Source organism: Crocodylus porosus, unplaced genomic scaffold (assembly GCF_001723895.1).
Source record: "Crocodylus porosus isolate Cpor-Errol unplaced genomic scaffold, CroPor_comp1, whole genome shotgun sequence".
Classification (NCBI taxonomy): Eukaryota; Metazoa; Chordata; order Crocodylia; family Crocodylidae; genus Crocodylus; species Crocodylus porosus.
The window spans coordinates 16,560,284-16,580,620 of record NW_017728914.1 but is presented as its reverse complement, the minus strand read 5'-3'; positions in this window follow the sequence as shown (position 1 = coordinate 16,580,620).

The following is a 20,337-nucleotide window of genomic DNA, read 5'->3' as shown; positions in this document are numbered from 1 at the left end:
CTATCTTCAATTATCATGCTTTGGTAACAATTCAGGGCAATTAAGTGACTCAATCAAATCCATGCACACACATGCTTGTCGTACACCTGGGAATCTTCTGGGGCAAATATTTATCTGGTAAGTACTGATAAGGTCATCCCTTCTTCCTTTCAGAAAGAATGCCTGTATTATTCATCCCATGCGTTCTTCAACTAAGGAGATGACTGAGAAACTGAAGGACTAAAAGAGGATGCAGTTTGTTGAACTTCCAAACAAACTAAAACAAGATAAGTTGAAGCAGTATCTTGGAGGAGGATGCTGAGTCTGCAGAAGGAAATTATATTTGGCTGACAGATAAAAACTGATAGAAGCTATTGGATTTGATAGAAGTTACAGAAAATAAATGTAGTCAAGGTGATTACTGATTATTCCAGCCCTTTGCAGTGGATATTTTTAAATTTTATTTTTCAAATAATAGATGCGTATGGGAAAATCAGTACTTTGATCACAGGAAATTCTAATAATTTATTCTCATTGGGGATAAAAAATAAGCAAGGAGATGCACTCCCAAGTTATTACAGGATAGCTACTCTCACGCAGTTTGTTGATAGCTTGTTGGCCAGTGTGAATTTTGGATCTAATCTAAGAAAGAGGGCCAAGTAAGATAAACCAGTTGTCAGAAAGTGTGTCATAAATTATTACAATAATTTGGCTTGCAATTTTTTTTACACAATACATGGTTCATATGTAAAGCCCTTTATCTGTAGGTCAGAAAGCACTTTACACAAGAGATCAGCATCTAATCTAGTTTATAGCTGAAGAAACTGAACAAAAAGTCTTTAACTTGTGGAATATGAGCTTGACAGAATACTATAGAGGTTTGGATGTTATTTCATATTAGCTCTTGTAAGTCCATTAAAAAAAATTCACAGTGATTCATGATGGGAGCAGTATCAACTCCTATTTTATCTGTAACGTCACAATATACAGAAATCTACTGAAGAAAGTTGGACAATAGTTAATAAGCAATTAAATACACTGGGCATGTCTACATGTGACACTGTCACTGTAGCAATGTACTACAGTGATATAGCATCTGCAGACACAAACTGTGATGCCACAGCTATATCGCTGTAGCAGCGCGCTCCCTCATTATAACGCATTTTATGGTGATGTAGGGACTAAAAATAACTGTAAGCCACTAGCATGGTGCAGTATGGGCTATTACTGTGCCATCATTTACTACTTCCTTTTGGAACAGCGCAGTAACAACAGCACAGTAACAACAGCACCTTAGGGACACATGTAGATGTGCCCAGCGATATGGAAGTGTGTTGCAAAAAAGCAATCCTAAGTCTTAAGTGATGCAGCTGAGTCAGGTAGTCAAAAAGGCTAAATGAACATACAAAGTAATGTAAACATTAAGCAGGAGTTTGTTTGTTTTTTTTTAAATAAAGGTGATAAAGAATCTTGTGAGAAGCCAGATTTGGATAGCTATAAATGAGAAACAAATTAAAAGGATACATTTACAGCAAAGAGAAAATATTTTATATTCACAGCAGGTAGGATGTAGAATGAAGGAAAATAATCCATAAATAATTATACTGGGAAATCAAATAAAGGGGATAAAAACAGTAAACGTTAGTTATTTTTCTATGTTTCTTAAATATAAAGATAAAAAGATGACAAGACAGCTATATACTAGAGCTGTGCAAAATTTTGACCGCCATTTTGTTTTGGCGGTGTTTCGAGTGTTTCGATGCTCAAAACTCCGAATCTGAAACGAAACAAGTCAAAATGTTTTGAAGATGTTTCAGCGTTTCAAGGATGTTTCAAAGCTGGGCTTGTAGGGATAGAGAAAGTAAGGAGAGGGAGTGGGAAGAATGGGGAACAGATTGACATTTGTAGCTGGCTAGTGTCTGCCTGCTGTCCCTGAGGTCCCGTCCAATCTCAGTGCTCTGGGGGAGGGACCTAAAAAGTTTAAAAACAGCATATAAGCCTGTGAGTGCCTAAGCTGTCAGCCTTTGTCAGCCTGTCTCCTGCCAGAGAGCAGCATCTGAAAGGCACTGACTCTGACTGCTTCCTAGCTCCTACTGGCTAGTAGTCCTATGCAAAGCTTTGATCCCTGATTTAATTCAGTGGAGATTCGGCTCAATTCGGTGCCGAATCTCTGAATCCAAATCAAATCAGAGGACCCTCTAATTTCTCCAAATTGAATCAGAACCTTCTGAATTCATTTGGAGAGATTCAGAAGGATTTGGCAATTCGGACACAGACACAGCTTTAAATGTTTTAATGTTTTTTCTACATACCTCAAGTTACCAGGCAGCTCATGAATACTGTGATTCTGGGGTGCATGGAGTGTCCCACAGGAGCATGGGTGGGTCCGGTCCCCAGTGCGCTCGGCAGCAGACCCGGCAGTGGACCAGACTCACTTCCGGACCAATTCTGGGTCCACTGAGAAGCGTGCGGCCCACCCTCCCCCGGCTCAGTAACTGGTGCCTCCTGAGTCTGGGAGTGTACCCAGGGTCTCCCCACAGACGATCACTGAACTGGGGGTGCTCAGGGGGCCTCCCCATGTGCTTCCTGATGGATTCAGAAGTGGACTGAAGTACTTCCAGTCCATTTACAGGTTCACCACCGAACATGTGGGGGACCTCTCCGTGCCCCTGTGGGATGCTCATGTGCCCCACCATTGCAGTGTTCACAAGCCACGCCTGGTACCTTGAGGTATGTAGAAAAAACACTGAAAACTGTGTCTGTGTCCAAATCATGGATTCTCTGAATCAGCATCAAATCTTCATATTCAGATTTGGCCCAATCGAATCAGGGACAGCGATCTGAATCAACGAATCAAATCACTGTCCCTGATTTGGGCTGAATCTGAATACACTGACAGCTTAGCTATGCTAGCCTAACTTCAATACTAGAATTGTTGTCCATATATCATTTATTCCCCCCCATCCATTCCTTTGAAATTCTTCTTTTTTTTTTTTTTACCTGAAGAAAAAGAAATCTGTGTTGTGCCTGACACTGAGATCCCTGGGCACTGTTTAGGAAAGCACAGCATAGATTAGATAGATTTCACACACAGTCACCTACCTATACACACACTACACACAGTCAGGCACCTTCTCCAGAACAGAAAAACATGAAGTGTGCTGGAAAGGCCGGTGCTGCCAAGTCTGGGAGGGGAGCGAGAGGGGGCAAAAGGAGAGGTGTAAGTTCTCTGCCACCCGGGCTGAGATGCAGCCTCTTTTCAACCAGCCGTGAGGTTTCTTCTGGTACTGGGAGCAAGGAGGTCACAGCAGTGCCTGTGGCTGCACCCCCTCTGACACCAGCTGTGATAATAACCCCAGCATCAGCAGCATGACAACAAGCAGCACCAGCACCACTGTCTCCTCCACCCCAATTCCAGGTCCCAGCATGAGTCTCCCACTCAAAGTCTTCATAGATTCATAGACATTAGGGCTGTAAGGGACCTCAGAAGTTCATCGAGTCCAGTCCCCTACCGAAAGGGCAGGAAGTCTCCAGGGGTCATAGGATCCCAGCAAGATAGACATCCAAATGTCTCTTGAAGGCGTCCAAAGTAGGTGCTTGAACCACCTCTGGTGGCAGTCTATTCCAAGCCTTGGGGGTTCGGACAGTAAAGAAATTCTTCCTTCTGTCCAGCCTGAAACGGTCACAGAGGAGTTTGTAACTGTTCAATCTTGTCATCCTGTGGGGTGCTCTGGTGAACAGGCATTCCCCCAGATCCTGATGAGCACACCTGATAAACTTATAGGTGGCCACCAGATCACCCCTAAGCCTGCACTTTTCCAGGCTGAAGAGTGCCATAGCTCTCAGCCTCTCATCGTAAGGACTGTTTTCCTGACCTCTGATCATGTGCATGGCTCTCCTCTGGACTCTCTCAAGCTTCTCCACATCCTTTTTGAATTGTGGAGCCCAAAACTAGATGTGGTACTCCAGCTGCGGTCTCACCAAGGCTGACTACAAGGGGAGAATGATATCCTGGGATGTGCTTGAGAAGCATCTGTGGAGGCAAGCCAGTGTTTTGCTTGCTTTACTAGTAATAGACTGTCTGTAATAGACTCCCACCATTGTGTCCCCTGTGCTGTGTTCCCCATGTATTTTCACCCAGAGGGTCTCCAGTCATCCACCCTGGGTGCCAATGTCAGCTTGCAGGGACACATAGCTTTCCTTGATATAGAGAGCTACACCCCTGCCCCTCTTGTCTACATGATCTCCCCTGTACAAGGTATAGCCATCTATACCTGTGGTCCAGTCAAGGGTGGAGTCCCACCAGGTCTCCGTTATACCTATGCCATCGTATTTATTTGTCTAGTAAACTCTTAGAGGAGTTCAATCTTGAAGTAGTGGACTTCAGCTTGATAGTACAAGAAATTCTTGGGCAGGAGAGGGAAACAAAAGTTTGTGCTCCACACCCTTGAAAGTTCTCCTGATCTTCTTCCCTGGAAAGGACTGTGGAGGAGGCCGTGGGGGCAACTGAAAAGTGGTTTATAAATTCCCTTTGAGAATCAGGCCTGAGAGATTGGAGACAGGTAGTTGGGTGTCTTTGATAGAATTTTGGTGTGTGCTCATTCTGGTGCGTAGTTGTTGCTTGTTGTCTCCTACGTATTTTCCATTAGGGCATTTGTTGCCGTGATGGACATACGTATTGTGAAGGTATCTCCATACTGGAGATATTGTTGGCAGGTTTTGCATATTTGTTATGGCATGGTCTGGTTTCCATTCACTGTGTTTTGCGATGTAGGAGGTTGGCTTCTGCTGATGAGGTTAATAAGGTTCAGTGCTTGTCTGAATTTACAAACCACTTTTCACAGATGAGCCTATTAACTGCACTTCATCAGGTTCCTAGGTACAGAAACTCATGGACTCAATATAGACATTGGAATTATGACACACTACAACCTGATGGACTTCTGACTCCCCAGGTACCTCTCCACTTTTACCTGCTACATCCACCTTCCCCCTACCTCAGCCTGTCTCTCACCCCCTGATGCCTCCATTTCCAGTCACTGAGTGGCTTTCTGCCACTGAATGGCTTTCTTGATTGCATTGCATGCCAGCCTCTGGTTTCTTTTCTATTCCTTCCATCCAGGAACAGCACACACACCAACTGCAGGTGCTTCCTCAGCCTGATGAAGGGTTTTCAACTCAAAAGCTTACTAATATATATTTCTCCAACTATTCAGTTGGTCTACTAAAAGATATCAGATTGACCCAAAGAACCTTGTCTTCTATGTCCTTAGACCAACACGGCTACAACCTACACCCCTAGCACCTGTCCCTGGTCAGCTGACCAGAAGGAGGTAGGGCCCTGGACACTTCTAAGCCCCAGGGATGTGGCTGGCATGGAGAGTTCTCTATCAGCTGCTGGAGAAGAAGCTCTTGCAGGAAAGGAAAGAAAGGTTCTGTGATAGCTTGGCTGTCTGAGATGCTACTGCTACTGTGCTGTTTACCTGTTGTTATTTAAAGTTGGGGACTGGGCTGAGACTGTAGGGGAGGAGACATCATTGGGGCACACTTCTATGTCATGTAGAGCCTCCAGCACCAGTGAGGGTGCAGCAACAGGGGCGTAGAGAGCCCAGCGACAACAGAAGTTATAATGAGACCGAGACCTCATTATAGGGGAGATATCAATATACTATCTGTGAGGCATGAGGCATGGGAAGGGATGGTTGGAGCCATGCATCTAGCCCATAAGGCTTAAGGTGTTCCCTTGAGGCATCTACTTAAAGCAGGTCCCAGCAAGGGATTCAAGAATCTACAAGGTTTAGTAGGGTCCATTAAGACTGTGACTGAGCTGAAGCTTGTGGGAAGCTTCCCTAGCTATTATGTTTTCCAAAAAGGTGTGGCAGCACATGAAAAGAGAAGGTGCCTGCAGGGTGGAGCTGGCATTGTCACAGGGCCCTAGGGGGATCATGGTCATCTCTAGGGACCCTACACTGTGACAAAGTACAGTTTCCCAGAAACTCATGCACCTTTATCTTTTTAACTTGGCAGGCTTCATGGACTCAGCAGGGGCTGCGATGTCTGCTGTTTTCACCCCACTCTGACTTAACACACACACGACATGAGTTTTGCTGTCAGCAACCTGAGGTTCAGTTTCCCATAAACCCCTGCAACTATCTCCTTGAAACTTTTCAGGCATCATGCCCTCAGAAGGGGATACCAGTCTTGCAATACCCATCAGAATCACGCAAGAAATGACAAGGTATAGGCATTTTTCTCATTACCCACTATTGCCTACTAAAACAGTGTCGAAACAGCATCAAAACTCAAAACAGTTTTGACCTAAATGAAATGAAACAGCAATTCAAAATGCCAAAATGAATCATTGAAATTCCAAATCTGAAACAAAAAAAACCATAGGAAATTTGGTCCTTTCAGAAGAGGGACTTGCATGTGTTTTTGCTGATACTGCTGATTTTGTGCTTAAGATTAGTGATGTGTCTGAATTGTGTGTTTAAGATCTTACAATGTGCTTAAGTATCTTACAAAATTAAGGCCATTATCCTCAATTTTTAAGAACACAAAAACAGAATGAAGCAATTTTTAAAGAAATCTGCATTTATCATTTCATTTAACACTGTTGCTACATATAGGAATCATTTTAATATTATCTTGGTGAACTTTGTTGTATGTAGTTTTATAGGATTCTTTTCTTTTACCTCTTAAAGTATGCTTTCAAAAGATTTTCAAATGAGCCAAAACAGTTAGACTCTCAGATCCCAGTGAATTGCCAAATGTGGTAGGAAAACCCCCTCAAAACAAATTATATTTATTAGTCAATTTTCCAAAGGAAAAAATCTCTTATCTAAATGACTTAGCTTTTATCATGGTCTAGGTGGAAATTACATAATTATAACTGTCAAGGAGTAATGACCAAGTAGCTAGCAAGGAATAAATTAAACAAATTTGAACAAGGGGATAGTAGTACAGGCCAGAACAAAGTAGGAATGGATTGAAAAATATATGGGTAACATAGATATAGTCAAGTCTGTAGAGTCTGATAAAATTAATCCCAGAGTATTTTAGCAACTGGACAAAGTAATCTATGGACAGACATAGAACCCATTAATGTTTCTGGATCATGATGTATGCATGAAAGGTCACCCAGACCTTCAATGCATATGCTTAGGCAGGAATATGGAGGAGTGGAGGCTGCTCAGACTTTCCATCCCACCCCCTTTAGTCCATTGAGACAGAAACCAAAGGCCAGACTAAGTCTAGATGTTTGGTGCCTCCATGACTGCAGTTGTAAAAGTATCTAGGAATTGAATCTGGGTGTCCTGTGGGGCAGGCAAAGATTCTACCACTGAACCACAGGGGAGTAGTGACTGGCTTCGAGAACTCATGAAGGAACTTTACACAAGTGGTCTGTATTTAATCTAGTTTATAGACAAGGTAGCTCCCAGAGTAATAGAATAGGATATGTGTTCTTCAATAGGAGGGTTGGATGTCAGTCTAACTTTGAACTCTGGAAACATGCTTGAAAAATTGTTAAGCAAACACCGGACACATCTACACATTCATTAATGTGCCATAATTATGGTACATTAAGTTAAGTACTTGTAATGACAGTAACTAACTTAATGTACTCTAATCACCACTACTGCGCATTAGAGGGCAGATGAACATTTTTTTTATTGTCACTAATGCACAATAGACTAAATCTGTGACAAAGTGCAGTTTCAAAGAAACTCCTGCACCTTTATCCTTGAAACTTGAACTAAATCTACTGTGCACTAGTGCATTAGCACAGGCTTTGCCTGCCGTGCTAACATGCAATAGAATTAGTTTTCTGTGCATTAAGTGTCTCATGTAGACAAACCCACTTGGTGCATCTACATAGGATTTTGATTTGAGATCAGTTTACTTGTGAGTTAATGTTCCCAGCCAGACATATACACATGCAGAGACATGGGAGCAGATTTGCTGCTCCTAGTGGCAAACTACTCCAACTTCCTGAGGCCTTGAAATGGGCCCATGCCACCACCAGGGGGAGTTTTAGGCTCCCCTTTGGTCCTAACCCAATTGCTAGCAAGGAGCACTAGGCCAAGAGACAGCTGTCTTCTGGCGAGGCCTGGGACATGGCTCCCTGCCCCCAGGGACTGCCTGCCTGCTGCTATTCAAAATCCATTGAAATGTATCCATTGATGATATATTTATGTTACTTTCTATTGCAGAAATAGAGAATTTTTTTCTTCCCTTTTAAAAAAATGCAGTGCAGGAAGCAACTGTATTTCATTAAAATAGATCTGTCAGCTGCTTGAGGAATCTTAATGGACATTAAAATCAGTGACAATTTGTTAATTTGTTGAAGGTACCAATGAAAACTGTATTTGTTTCTTTTGGTTATATATTTTAGCCAGGGACCATGACAAACAACATCTGACAATTATTTGAAGCAAGCAAATGTCGGTTTTATCTTCTCTCCTGTTTTACTTCTTACCAGCTCTTTATACAAGTGCATCTAAATATGTAGAAAGCAGCTGTTATAATCAGGATTTCTATATTTTACACCCAGTGACAAACTACTGATTCTAATACATTCATCTGAGAAATATGTTTTTGTCCACTATAAAACACTGATAAAGAGTTTGGTGCATAAAACCATAGATATAGTTTATTAAAATAGCAATTTGGAATAAATTACCAGCAATTCAGAATGCTTTTCTATTGGTATGGCAGATGATACTAAAAATCCTTAGAGCTGTTTAGCACTGCTAAACAGCTGGTGAATTATTTAAAATATTTACAGCTGCTTCTTGGAACTAGAACATATAGAATTGCCTTTAACTTAAATATCGTATAACAAATGGTTTGTTGTTATTTATATTCTCCCTTGTTGTGCAGACACGGGTTCCATTATAGTCAGCGTAAGATACTTGCACAGTCAGCACATCTACAATATGCACCCTAATTACTGCACATTAATACTAAATCAGTGCGCAGTAACTTGCTCTACTGTGCAGTAGTGCCAGCACACGGCTATTTAGTGATGGTTACTACACAGTAGCCTAATACTACTGCACAGTAGCATATTAGCATGGTTTTGGCCTGGCACACTACTGCATAGTATTATTAGGCTATTGCACAGTTAGCGTCTCATGTAGACATGCCCAGTGTATCCTTTCTGAGATAAAACTATGTAATTTTGTTATCTTTTCTGTTACTAACATTTCATTGGACAGGAGTTGTTTTGCTATATTTTTTTCCTGAAAAGTGAATTATGAACTTGGTTGTGTTTTTTTTCTTGAATCATCTCCTTGTGTTCTTTTGCTATTTGATATCTAGTATGCTTATTTAGTATGCTGGATCAAAATATAATTAGTTCATATATGCCTGGAAGCATCCTAATATACAGCCTCCATTTAAAAAATAAGTTAAGAAATCTTAACAAATAACCCTAATTGCAGGAATGACTGGTCCCATAGTTACATTTTTAGAGCTATGAATGTTCAGTATCATTAATCTATTGCTTTCAGAAACATTGTATAACTGGAAATGGCATTATTTGCCATGCCACAGAAATCAAGTTCTGACAAGAGTCAACATACCATAGTTAAGTGGTATTCAATTTGTTACAGTTTGTGTAATGGGCTTCTTTAAGAAATACAACCTCAAGCAAGCAGTACAGAATTGTAGATTCTCTAGAAACATAAAAAACTATTTAGTTAATATAATGCTCACTTAAGCCTGCTCTGGAAATGAAGAGGAATACAACCAAAAACTATAATACAGAATTAAGCAAAACATCAGGCAGGGGTCTGAAAAAAAAAGAATAAACAATGATATCGATATTTTAAATATAAAATATTATGATTCTGAAACTATACAAGGACATTTGAAATGTGAAAAGTAATGCGAGACAGGTGGGATAAAGATTCTGAATAAAATTTACATAAACATCTAACTGACACAGGATCCTAAATGACTAAGTCACTTGAAAAAAAGTCTACTGCATTAACTCCTTGCACTTTTCCTTGGAACTCAGTGGACTGTGGCATTATTTAAAGAGATAGTTTGTTAATTATTTTAAACTGAGTATTAGTTAATTTTTGGGTTGATTTTTCTTTCAAATGATGATTCACTTAATTAATTGTTTTAGAAGTCCAAAGTTTTGACCCTTCACAATATTTTATATTTCCCCAGATGCATCAAGCTGAGAGGAACATTTGATGGAAGAATCAAAATTTTCAAGAGATTCAAGAGGCAATCAGAACACTCAGGAACAGCAAAGCACCGGGTATTGATGATACTCCTGATGAGTAATTAAAAAACAGGAAGGGATAAACTCACTCAAAGATTTCATACATTATTTTTGTTGGTTTGGAGGTTTGAAAAAAAATCCAGAGGAAAGGAAGGACTCCATCATATAAGCAATTTCACAAAATGAATAAAAGGGGCAAAATGAAATATAATAACTATATAATCTCTCTCTACTCATTATAGCCTATAAAAGCCTATTTTTGATATTTTATGGTGTACCTCTTTCACAGATGGAGTAGTAGGAAGGTATCAGTGGTCTAACATGGATCCCATGTTTTTAATACATCAACTACTAAAGAAAGAATGGGATCAGAGAAGATGAGTTCGGAATACAAGAATAGTTTTTATAGGGTGTTTTGTTTTGTTTTGTTTTATTTTTAAAAAGCATGTGAGTGTATGTTATTAAAAGACCTGACTGCAATGAAAGAATACAGAATCTCAGGCATTATTAGGATTTTACATCTGTGTTCAAAAAGTGGAGTATGACTGGGGGGAATCTCTGCTCCATTTGACATCAGTGGAGAATTAAAAGAGGAAGCTATACTATTCCCTGGGCATGTATACATGAGATGCTGACTGTGCAGTAGCCAGATAATACTGCTCAGTAGGGCATCACAGCATAACTAGTGACAGGACACTACTGTGCAGTATTCTTAGGCTACTGCACAGTAGTAGCACTAGATGTTCACCAGCGCTACTTCACAGTAACTCCAATTACTGTGCCTTTATTTAGTACTTCTACAAGTACTAAATAAATTCCAGTAACCATTGTGCAGTAGCATCTTGTGTAGACATGCCCCCCTGTATCTTTTATTGGGCTATAGGCAAAGTAGAATCAGTGATTGCAGAATTATCATGCTAGGAAAAATTTAAATGGCCTGAACTGTTATTTTTGGCTCTGTAGGTATGACAGGAAGGTCTCACAGGAAGGACAGAAGTTGTGATACAATGGATGTTTAAGACTTGCAGAAAGTTGTACAAAAAATGAAACTTAAGATTATTGAAGATAAAACCAAATATGTGATTGTAGGTTGATGATTATCTAGCTCTCTGCAACCATATATATCAACAAGTTAGGTACATAAAAACATATGAATTGCCATTCACTGTGTCAGACTATAGGTTCATCTTGCCCAGCATCCTGTGTCAACAGGCAGAGTGGATGCTGAAAGGGAGTAGTGAACTGGGTCTGACCAGGGCTTTTTCCACCATTCCTCTCACTTGAAGCCTCCAGCATGTAAAGTCTAAGAAGTTCTCATTCATTGACTGTACCTCAAAATTCCATGCTTAATAGTTACTGATGCCCCTTTCCTCCAATAATTTGTCCAGTCCCTTTTTGAATCTGGCTAAAGTGTCAGCTTCCTGAACATCTGGTGGCAGTGAATTTCACACCTTAAATACACACTGGGCATGTCTACACATGCATTTGATTCAGCCTAAGTTTACTCTGATGTAAAATTATCTGGAGTAAGCACTTTCTGGCAGGTGTCTACACATGCAGAAATTAGGGACCAGAGTTGCTGTTCTTTGCTCCAAGCTTCCTGCAGCCCTGAGAGGGACCCCTACTGCCACTGTGGGGAACTCTAGGCTCCCCCTGGGTGCTCCCTCAGGGGCTGGCAATGAGCCACTTTCCCTAGCAGCAGGGAGCTCCTGGCCCTGGTTCCCCAATCACAGCCAGGGGACTAGGAAAGAGCTGCAGGAAAAGGGCAGGTCCCAGCCCCCTGCCCCAATCTGCATGAGGGGCAGCTAGCTTGCTGCTGGCTGCTGGTTGCTGGCTGCTGTACCAGAGGATTGGGGTATGGTGCTAGGACCTACCTCACCCCTGCAGCTCTTTCCAAGCCTCATGCCTTGATCACCAGATTGGGGCATGGGGTTGAGACCTGTACCAGACCAGGTTGAGACTGGGTGGCTTGTTCTCCACTGAGCTCCATAAGCATAGAGCTGGGAGAAGAGGGAACAGGTAGCGGTGTGGGGTGTGGTCCCTGCTCAGGCTTCCCTGTCCCCACTGGCAGGGAGTTCCCAGCACCGGCTCTACAACCATGGAGCCGATACCGGGAGACCCTTATGCTGGGAGACCTTTATCCTCTACATGAGATAAAGATCTCCCAGCATAAGGGTCTCTGAGTACTCCCCATGGTCATGGAGCCAGCACTGGGAAATGAGTCTCCCAGCCCCCCACTCCCTGATCTCAATGATGAAGTGGGGGCTGGGACATAAGGATTTCCCACTTTCCACTTCCAAATCATGATCTCAGAGCAGGGGGCTTGGAGCTCCTTGTTGCCAGGGAATGATGGACATAGTCCCTGCCCAGGCTCCTGTAGTGGAGCCCACACCAACAGCAGGCAGCTCTTAAAAGTAGGGAGTTATCTCCCACCTCCTGGTGGATGGCTGATTGGGAGCAGATTTTGCTCCCAGTCAGGCATCTACATGAGTGCTACTGCATCATTACTAATCTTCAGTCAATTTGCTACTTGCATTTGTAGGTAGCAAGTTTACCTTGGGATTAGGGAGGTTTACTGCATAGTAAGCATGTGTGCATGTAGATAAACATGCTTACTTTGTAGCAAAACCCCATTTCTTTTTTTTTTTTTTAATTTTCAAATGCATTCCCTCCCCTTGCCCAACCGTTTCTGACTTTTTCTTTCCCTCTCTATTCCCTATAGGTAAGTATAAGTGAGCTCAGACTTAGGATAAGCTTTAACTTTTTATTTTGGTAGCAAGGTTTTGGTTTTGGCTATCCACTGTTTTATATTGTATAATTAGTAGGTTTGTATTGATTTTTACTGTTGTATATTGTATTATTATCATTTTTGTATTGATTTTTACTGTTTCATATGGATATCGGATGGTTTAGGCCTGTGTTTGTAAGTAAGTGAACCAAAGTCATGTCAAGTTTCCATTTTATATGTCAAGCCTCTGTCTTGTGTCCTCTGGCCGGGCATCCCCTGTGTTGCAATATGATTCATTGTACCCCTCCCATGAAAATTGGTTCCTGGATGAATGAGAGTGATTGGGAATGATTGAAATACAATGGTATGTACTGAATGGCCTGTAAGGACTGGGCCATCACCTTGCATTGATTCATCCAGGAACCACAGACCTCACCCAGGAAGAGAGACAAGAACCCAGCATTTGAAAGACAAAACACCCTGAAGAACCAGCAACTCTACTGTTGTACCCCACCATTACAGACACCTGAAACTGCACATCCCTGCATGGAGCACACATGCTCAGTACGCCAGGGGCTGACCCTTGCCTGGGCATGCCTCCTGTCACTAGGGTCACACAAGGTCTGCCCCTATAAAAAGGGGAAGTGAAGACAGACCCAGTGGGAATGTCATTTCCATCTGGACCAGAACAGCTTCATGTTACCTATCCATACCAGAGGCCCTGCTGGCGACCCACTCTGGACAACCCCAAGCTGAAGGAGACCCCAACTGGCCATCGAGGATCAACTTCCAGCCTGGGGAAAGTAAGTATTACCTGCACACCTCCTCCTACAATTTAGACTCCGTCTCTCTATCTCTTCCTGGACTTCAGTGGACTTCAGCCTCTCTCTAACCCCTGCTGCCAGTGTGTGTGTGTGTGTGTGTGTGTGTGTGTGTGTGTGTGTTTGTGGGTGGGTGGGTGCAAGGGAACCAGTAAGACATTGTGTCACCATCTCCCCTGTTCAATAAAACCACTGTCATTTGCAACCCTGAGCTGGGTCATGTCTTATTGAATCCCAGTCCCTTCCCTATCTTAAATTCCAGCCTCATTCCCTCTCTCTCTCAGCTCCAGTCCCCGCCTCTCCGCTACTTTCCTGATCTCCTCCCAATTCTGTCTCCCCTTTTCTGTCACCTTTCAGCCTCTCCTTGCTTTCCTGCTGTCCCTGCTGCCTTTCAGGCTCCCATTTCCCTGTGACTTTCTTCTGCCTTTTTCTGCTTTCCCGCTGCTCTGCTGCCTTTCAGTCTCTCCTGCTGCTTTTTCTGTGATTTTCTGCTGTCCATCTCTCTGCTTTCAGGCTTCCCCCGTACCTTCTGTTGTCATCCCCCCTGCACCTTCCCAGCTCCTTGTGGCTGTCCTGCAGTTTTATCCAACAGCTGGAGACTTTCTCCAGCTTCCAGCACCTACTGTCACTCCCTGCAACTTCTCTAGCTGCCCCGGAGCCATCCTCTGGCTCCCCACACCCAGAGCCCCTCTTTAACACCCACACTTTCCCTTAGTCCCATTTTCCCCCTCCCCACCTACCTTTTTGCTCCCCTGTAGCTCTGGCTCCAGTCCCAACCTCTGTGCTGGCATGCTCCCCTGTTCTGCAGGCTTTGGGCATTGTCTTTTAATCAATTAAGATCAATTAACCTAAAGTTACCCCCGAGCCTCAGTTCTTCAGCCTAGGCCCCACTAGACTACTGGATCTAATCCCAATCCTGCTAACTTTCACTCCCAGCAACTTTCGCTCCCTACACTTCTACTTTCTTACCTTAACCTTTCCCCAGGTATCCCAAGTACACCAAGCACATGCATACATACAGACACATCACAACACCCAACTTAGGAACTCACCTGTGTGTATGTGTAGATGGGTGGTATGTGTGTGAATTAGTGAATACACACACACATAGATATCATTGTGTGTGTGTGTGGTATATGAATTAGTAATCCACATATGTGTATTGGATATGCAGGTGTTGGTATCTGATTCTGTCTAAATTTGGTGTGTGTAGTGTATATGGGCTTAAACTGGTGATAGGAGTGCATGAACCTAGACTGGTTATTTTGAACGTGTGTGTTTCTGAGTTGCTAGTGTGAGTGTGTATGCCTAGTACGGGTGTATGCACCTAGTGAGTATATGTGTGCTTAATTTATTTTTATGTGTGCATGTGCAATTGTAAACCACTCCCTCCTGTCTAACAGCGCAATATTGAGATCCTGAGCGTTGGCCTGACCCCTCAGGGCAACAACTTCACAGTAAACTATGCCAATGTTCAGTTAAGTGTCTCATGTAGATGTGCCCACTATGTAATTTAGTTTAGGTTGCTTAAGTATCCCAGAACACCACTCAACAATTTGCTGAAGGAAAAAATGAAAGTATGTGTACAGAGCAGAAATGCCTGTTATTTTCCTCTGCAGAATATCATTAGTACCAGCTATGAGGAAAGGCCAGGCAGCAGCAGCCGTGACAGTCCTCAGAGGAGCAGCCACAGGCACCGCTGAAGTAGTTGGGGCAGGCACAGGGTGTCGGATGGAGGAGGAGGAGTCACACAGGGGGAAGCTCACAGCACATTTCTGTTTGTCTTGCAGCACACTACTGTGTTGCAGCATAAACTTGGGAATCACTGCATTAATGAAACAGCCCTGTTAAAAATCTGTCTGTATCTCCTATTATGATCTTTGACCACTTAGTTTGAATGGCTTGTTCTGTTTCTTTAATAAGCAATATAAGTTTGTTAAAAAGCTTGTAATATTATTAAGAACAATATTCAGTTATGTTACTTAAGAGTGAAAAATATAAAGCAGATGTGTTTTATGTATTAAACATGGTTTGTTATTAAGAAGACAATGCTTTTTGATTGTGTTACAATGGTCAACCATTTCCCCTTACCTAAACCAACCATCATCATAATAGAGGATCATAATATAGGATCATAGGAAAGTAGTGCTGAAGGGACCTCAAAAGTCATCTTGTCCAGTCTCCTACTCAAGGAATCGTTCCAGCCAAGTGTCTGTCTAGGTTAATACTGAAAATTTCCAAGGATGGAAATTCCAGATTTTTTTTTTTAGGTAGCCTGTTCCAATGCTTGACCACCCTCAGAGTCAGAAAGTTCCTCTTTATCTCCAACCTAAGTTTCCCCTGCTGAAGCTTGATGCCATTGCTCCTAGTTTTGTCCCCCATGGCCACAGAGAAAAGCCCATTTCTATGTGTTCAAGTTACTTGGACGTGTATGTTCAATAGGCAGGGATTATGAATAAAATATATTGGTATTTGTAAGCGTACTTATAATTTGTTAAATCCATATAGCTAGGTTCTGAAAAAGACTACAAGCAAACATTGTCTCATTATAACTTCATCAATTTATTGTGGAAATAATTCTCAATCATTTCAAACAAAAATACCAGCATCCTTTTTTGAAAACATCGTTGTCTGTAGGAAGTTGGTTACTTATGAAAATACAAAGGTAATGAATTTGTAGACATCTCTGATGGATTTAAAAGGGTGTCACTTCCAAGGAACGGTTTCTGATGGATTAGATAGGTTAAAGTTATACAGGCTCCCATCTTTCATTAATATGAACAAAGCCAAAGAGCTTGGTCCTTCAGACTAGATAGATTAAGTCTCAGGAGATGACAAATTAGTAGTGGTAACTATTTTTTGGGAGTCTATCATACTCTACACTGCCAGGGGTGACCATTGTGAAAAGATGCCCCATGCATTTGCTCCACTCTAGTTATGTTAAATGCCAAAAATGTAATATAGCTCCTGTTTGGCATATGCCAAGGATACACCCAGCACTCTTCTCAGGCTCTTGGCCATTGGCATATTTATTACCACGAAGTGAGTGTTGCTTCAATGGCAGCTATATTACATTTCTTCAAAGATTGCCTGCAGATACTGGGAGTGAGCAAACAGGGAGAATTTTCATAGTGCTGTTCTTTATCATAGTCAAAGGCAGCATGGACATAACTCTAGCTGTCACATTTTAATGCATTTATTTTGCTTACCTTAAAGCCATTTAATGTTGTAAGAATGCCTCCTATGAACTGTGTGTGCAAAACTTTGGTACTATCAGTTAAAATTAGATGGGGACCCCCTGAGATGGAATGTCCACCAGGAAGAAAGTTATACATTTTTGTACTAAATGGTAGAAACTGGAGAGGCTCTGGGAATAGGATCAGACATCCATAATCTATGCCAAAGCATGTTAAAAAAAGAATAAAGCAACAACAGCTGAAATTGGAACCAACATGCCATCTAATATGGAGTGAACCAAACAGGTGATTGGGGGACATCCTAGCCAGACCCCTTAATCAGCTATTTCATATTTCTTCAATTCTCAGCATATTCTGCTGGACAAAGCCAAAGAGTCTGGTAAAGACAGCTCTCACATATTGGAATAAACAGTTCTTTGGGAGGAACTTAAGGTGGAGAATGTGTGAGAGGTTCTGCAGGTTACTGAGCTTCTGCAGGTCCGGAGGATTTCAAGTTAACACGTACCATTTGCACAAGCTGTAGATTTGGCACAGCCACTGGCTTTTAACACATGACATAATTAACACTTCTGAAGTGATTCATGTATATAGACACTGTGATATGATACATGCATCTCCTTTCCAAGATGCACTCAGCACCTTATAAAATATAGCCATACAAGACAAATTTGGAGTCTTAGGAGCCTATTTTCAAAAGCACCCCTATCAAGAGCATACTATAGACTAGTAATGCATTTTTAAACACATCTTGCCTGATTGTCTGTGTAATAAAACTACCTGGAAAAGATTGGTTTGGAAACTTAAATTCGCCAGTGCTTGATCGGTTTTCAAATGGTCTTCATTGTACTAAATTCTAACTTTTTATCACAAACCAGAGAAACATCTCTCCCTACCAAAAATCAATTAGATGTTAAGTTCCAACTTTCACATCAGACTGTCTTTATTTTATGAATTCAAAAAACAGACTTTCAAATAGGAAAAGTATAATAGTTGATACTCCTTCAGTACAAGATGACTTTAACTGTTTTCCTTCTGCTTCTTGGACTGAAACAAAGTGTAGAAGAACTGCATCTGAAAGAATGAATTTATAAGAAAGTTATCTGTATTTGAAAATAGGGTAGCAAGCAAAATCAGACATCATTCTAAGCTTTCATTTGAAGTGCAAGCTATATTATGTAAAAATATGGTAATTAAAGTGTATTTAATAAATGATCTTACATAGGAAAAATAAATTTTCATGCTGTTAGGTTTCTAGCTCTAAATGCACACATACCAAGGAAATTTATCTAAGGAAAGAATATATATTACTAGAATGATTTGTTATGTATACACTTGAATTACTTGTCAAACATTATCTTGCCCTGTCTCATATATCTTTCCTGAATATGCTGTATCTTTACATTATGCATACATGATATACAGTAAATATATAGAGAAAAAAATATGTGTTCCTGCAGATTTCTATGTTTTATAACAAAATTAGGATTCCTTGATTCTCATTGCCAAATAAGGAGTAACAAAATAAATATTCTGCATTTATTTCATGGGTGTGTGTGTGAGGTTTTTTTTCCTAAAGGAAGTGGTAGGAAAGACTGACCTCAAGAAATCATTGATTTTGAGGTCTGAAAATTGTGGTTTGTTTTTTTTTTTAATCTGAAATGTGGCGGCAGACTGCAGTGGCTGGAGAAAATCCTTGGTAGTAGCTGCACAGTATAGTGAAGATGACAGATAGAAAAACTTTAAGGATTAATATGATGTTTTGTTTTTTCCCAAATACAGTTTCTGGACAGTGCTGAAAGAAATCCACAGCTCATGGCTACAATGAAACTACTAAGGCCTCCCAAATCAGTCCCTGCCCTTGTAAATCACTGGTGATGAGGAAGGATTTCTCTTTCACCTAGTGCTGGACTTACACTGATGCCTTCATTTAAAAAAAGTCTGTAGATAAAAACCCACGTGCGGAACCTGGTTCTGTGCGTCTTATGTGAAGCCCAACCCAGCCAAAAAATTAAGATCTGTTTTCCTGCATAACCATACAAGTTGGAGCTATGTGTCTGCAAATGCATATGCATGTGTAATTTCCTATCCTTTGATGAAAACTTCTCATATATTGAGAATTGCACTGACAGTCATACATGGAAAACTTGCTTCTTTTGGATGCTGTATCTCAGGGGTGGGCAAAATATGGCTTGCAAGCCAGATGTGACCCACCAAGGGATACTATCCAGCCCATAAGAGGTCCCTTGGCCCTGCTTGGCCTAGACCCAGGGGGCAGCCAAGGCTGTGGTATGGGCATCCAGTTCTGCCAGACCTGGGTGTGCAGCAGGGCTGGAGTAGCGCTGTGGTCAGACTCTCCTGCCTGGCAGCCGCAGCAGCAGTGGCTCCTTCTGGCTGCTGCTGCCCAGTATTGCTGCCACTGCCAGCCCCACTGCCTGGGTACCAATGCCCATCTGTCCTGTACCCACTGCTGGCAGTGCCACATGGAGTGGGTGGGCAGGCAAGGTCTCCAAGGAGACTGGCTTGGGATTCTCACAGGCAGGGTGTACTCGGCTGGGTGGATGGGATGGGACAACAGACAGTGGGGACCAGCATCTGGGAGCAGGACAGGCAGGAAGGGGCAGAGATGGGGCTGGAGCCAGGATGGCATGGTGGTGGCAGTGCGGTCCCATGCTGGGAGCAGATTGCGACTGTGCTCTAGACCACTGCCTCATGATCCCAACCCTGGCCTACTCCTAGACACTACTCCACACCCCCCTGCAGCCCCATCCCATTCACTCAGCTGCATGCACCCTGCCTGCAGGGGTCCTGGGCCAATCTCCATAGAAACCTTGCCCACCCACCCGCTTCATTCAGCGCCCCCAGACTACTGGACTAATCCATCACTTAGGGACATTTGGGGAGCTGTTGCAGGCCAGGGGAGGGGTGCTGATCCAGTCCAGTGCTGGAAGAAGGGGAGGGTGCTGACCTGGCCTGCAACAGCTCACCAAAACTCCTTAAGTGACCCTCCAGCCTAAATAATTGCCCACCCCGATGCAGCCATTAGCTGGTACCACTATGGACAGCTTTGTTTTGGGTCAGGAGGAACTAGAAAACACAATGGGAAACCAACATTTTCTTTCTGTTCTGATCTGTCATGATTCATTGGTCATTTCTCATTAAGCTTTCCTGTAAAATACTCAGAGTATAAACAACATTTTAATCTGAATCTGAATCTTAATAGTGAAGAGCTGTGTAAAGTCATTATATTGTGAAATAAAACTTACAACACATAGCAAAATAAATGTAGCTGATGGATCAGTTTTTTGCTTTTAATATTACCTCGCTGTAGCATTGAAAGAGGAAGCATACCAAATCTCTCTCTGCCATCCTTGC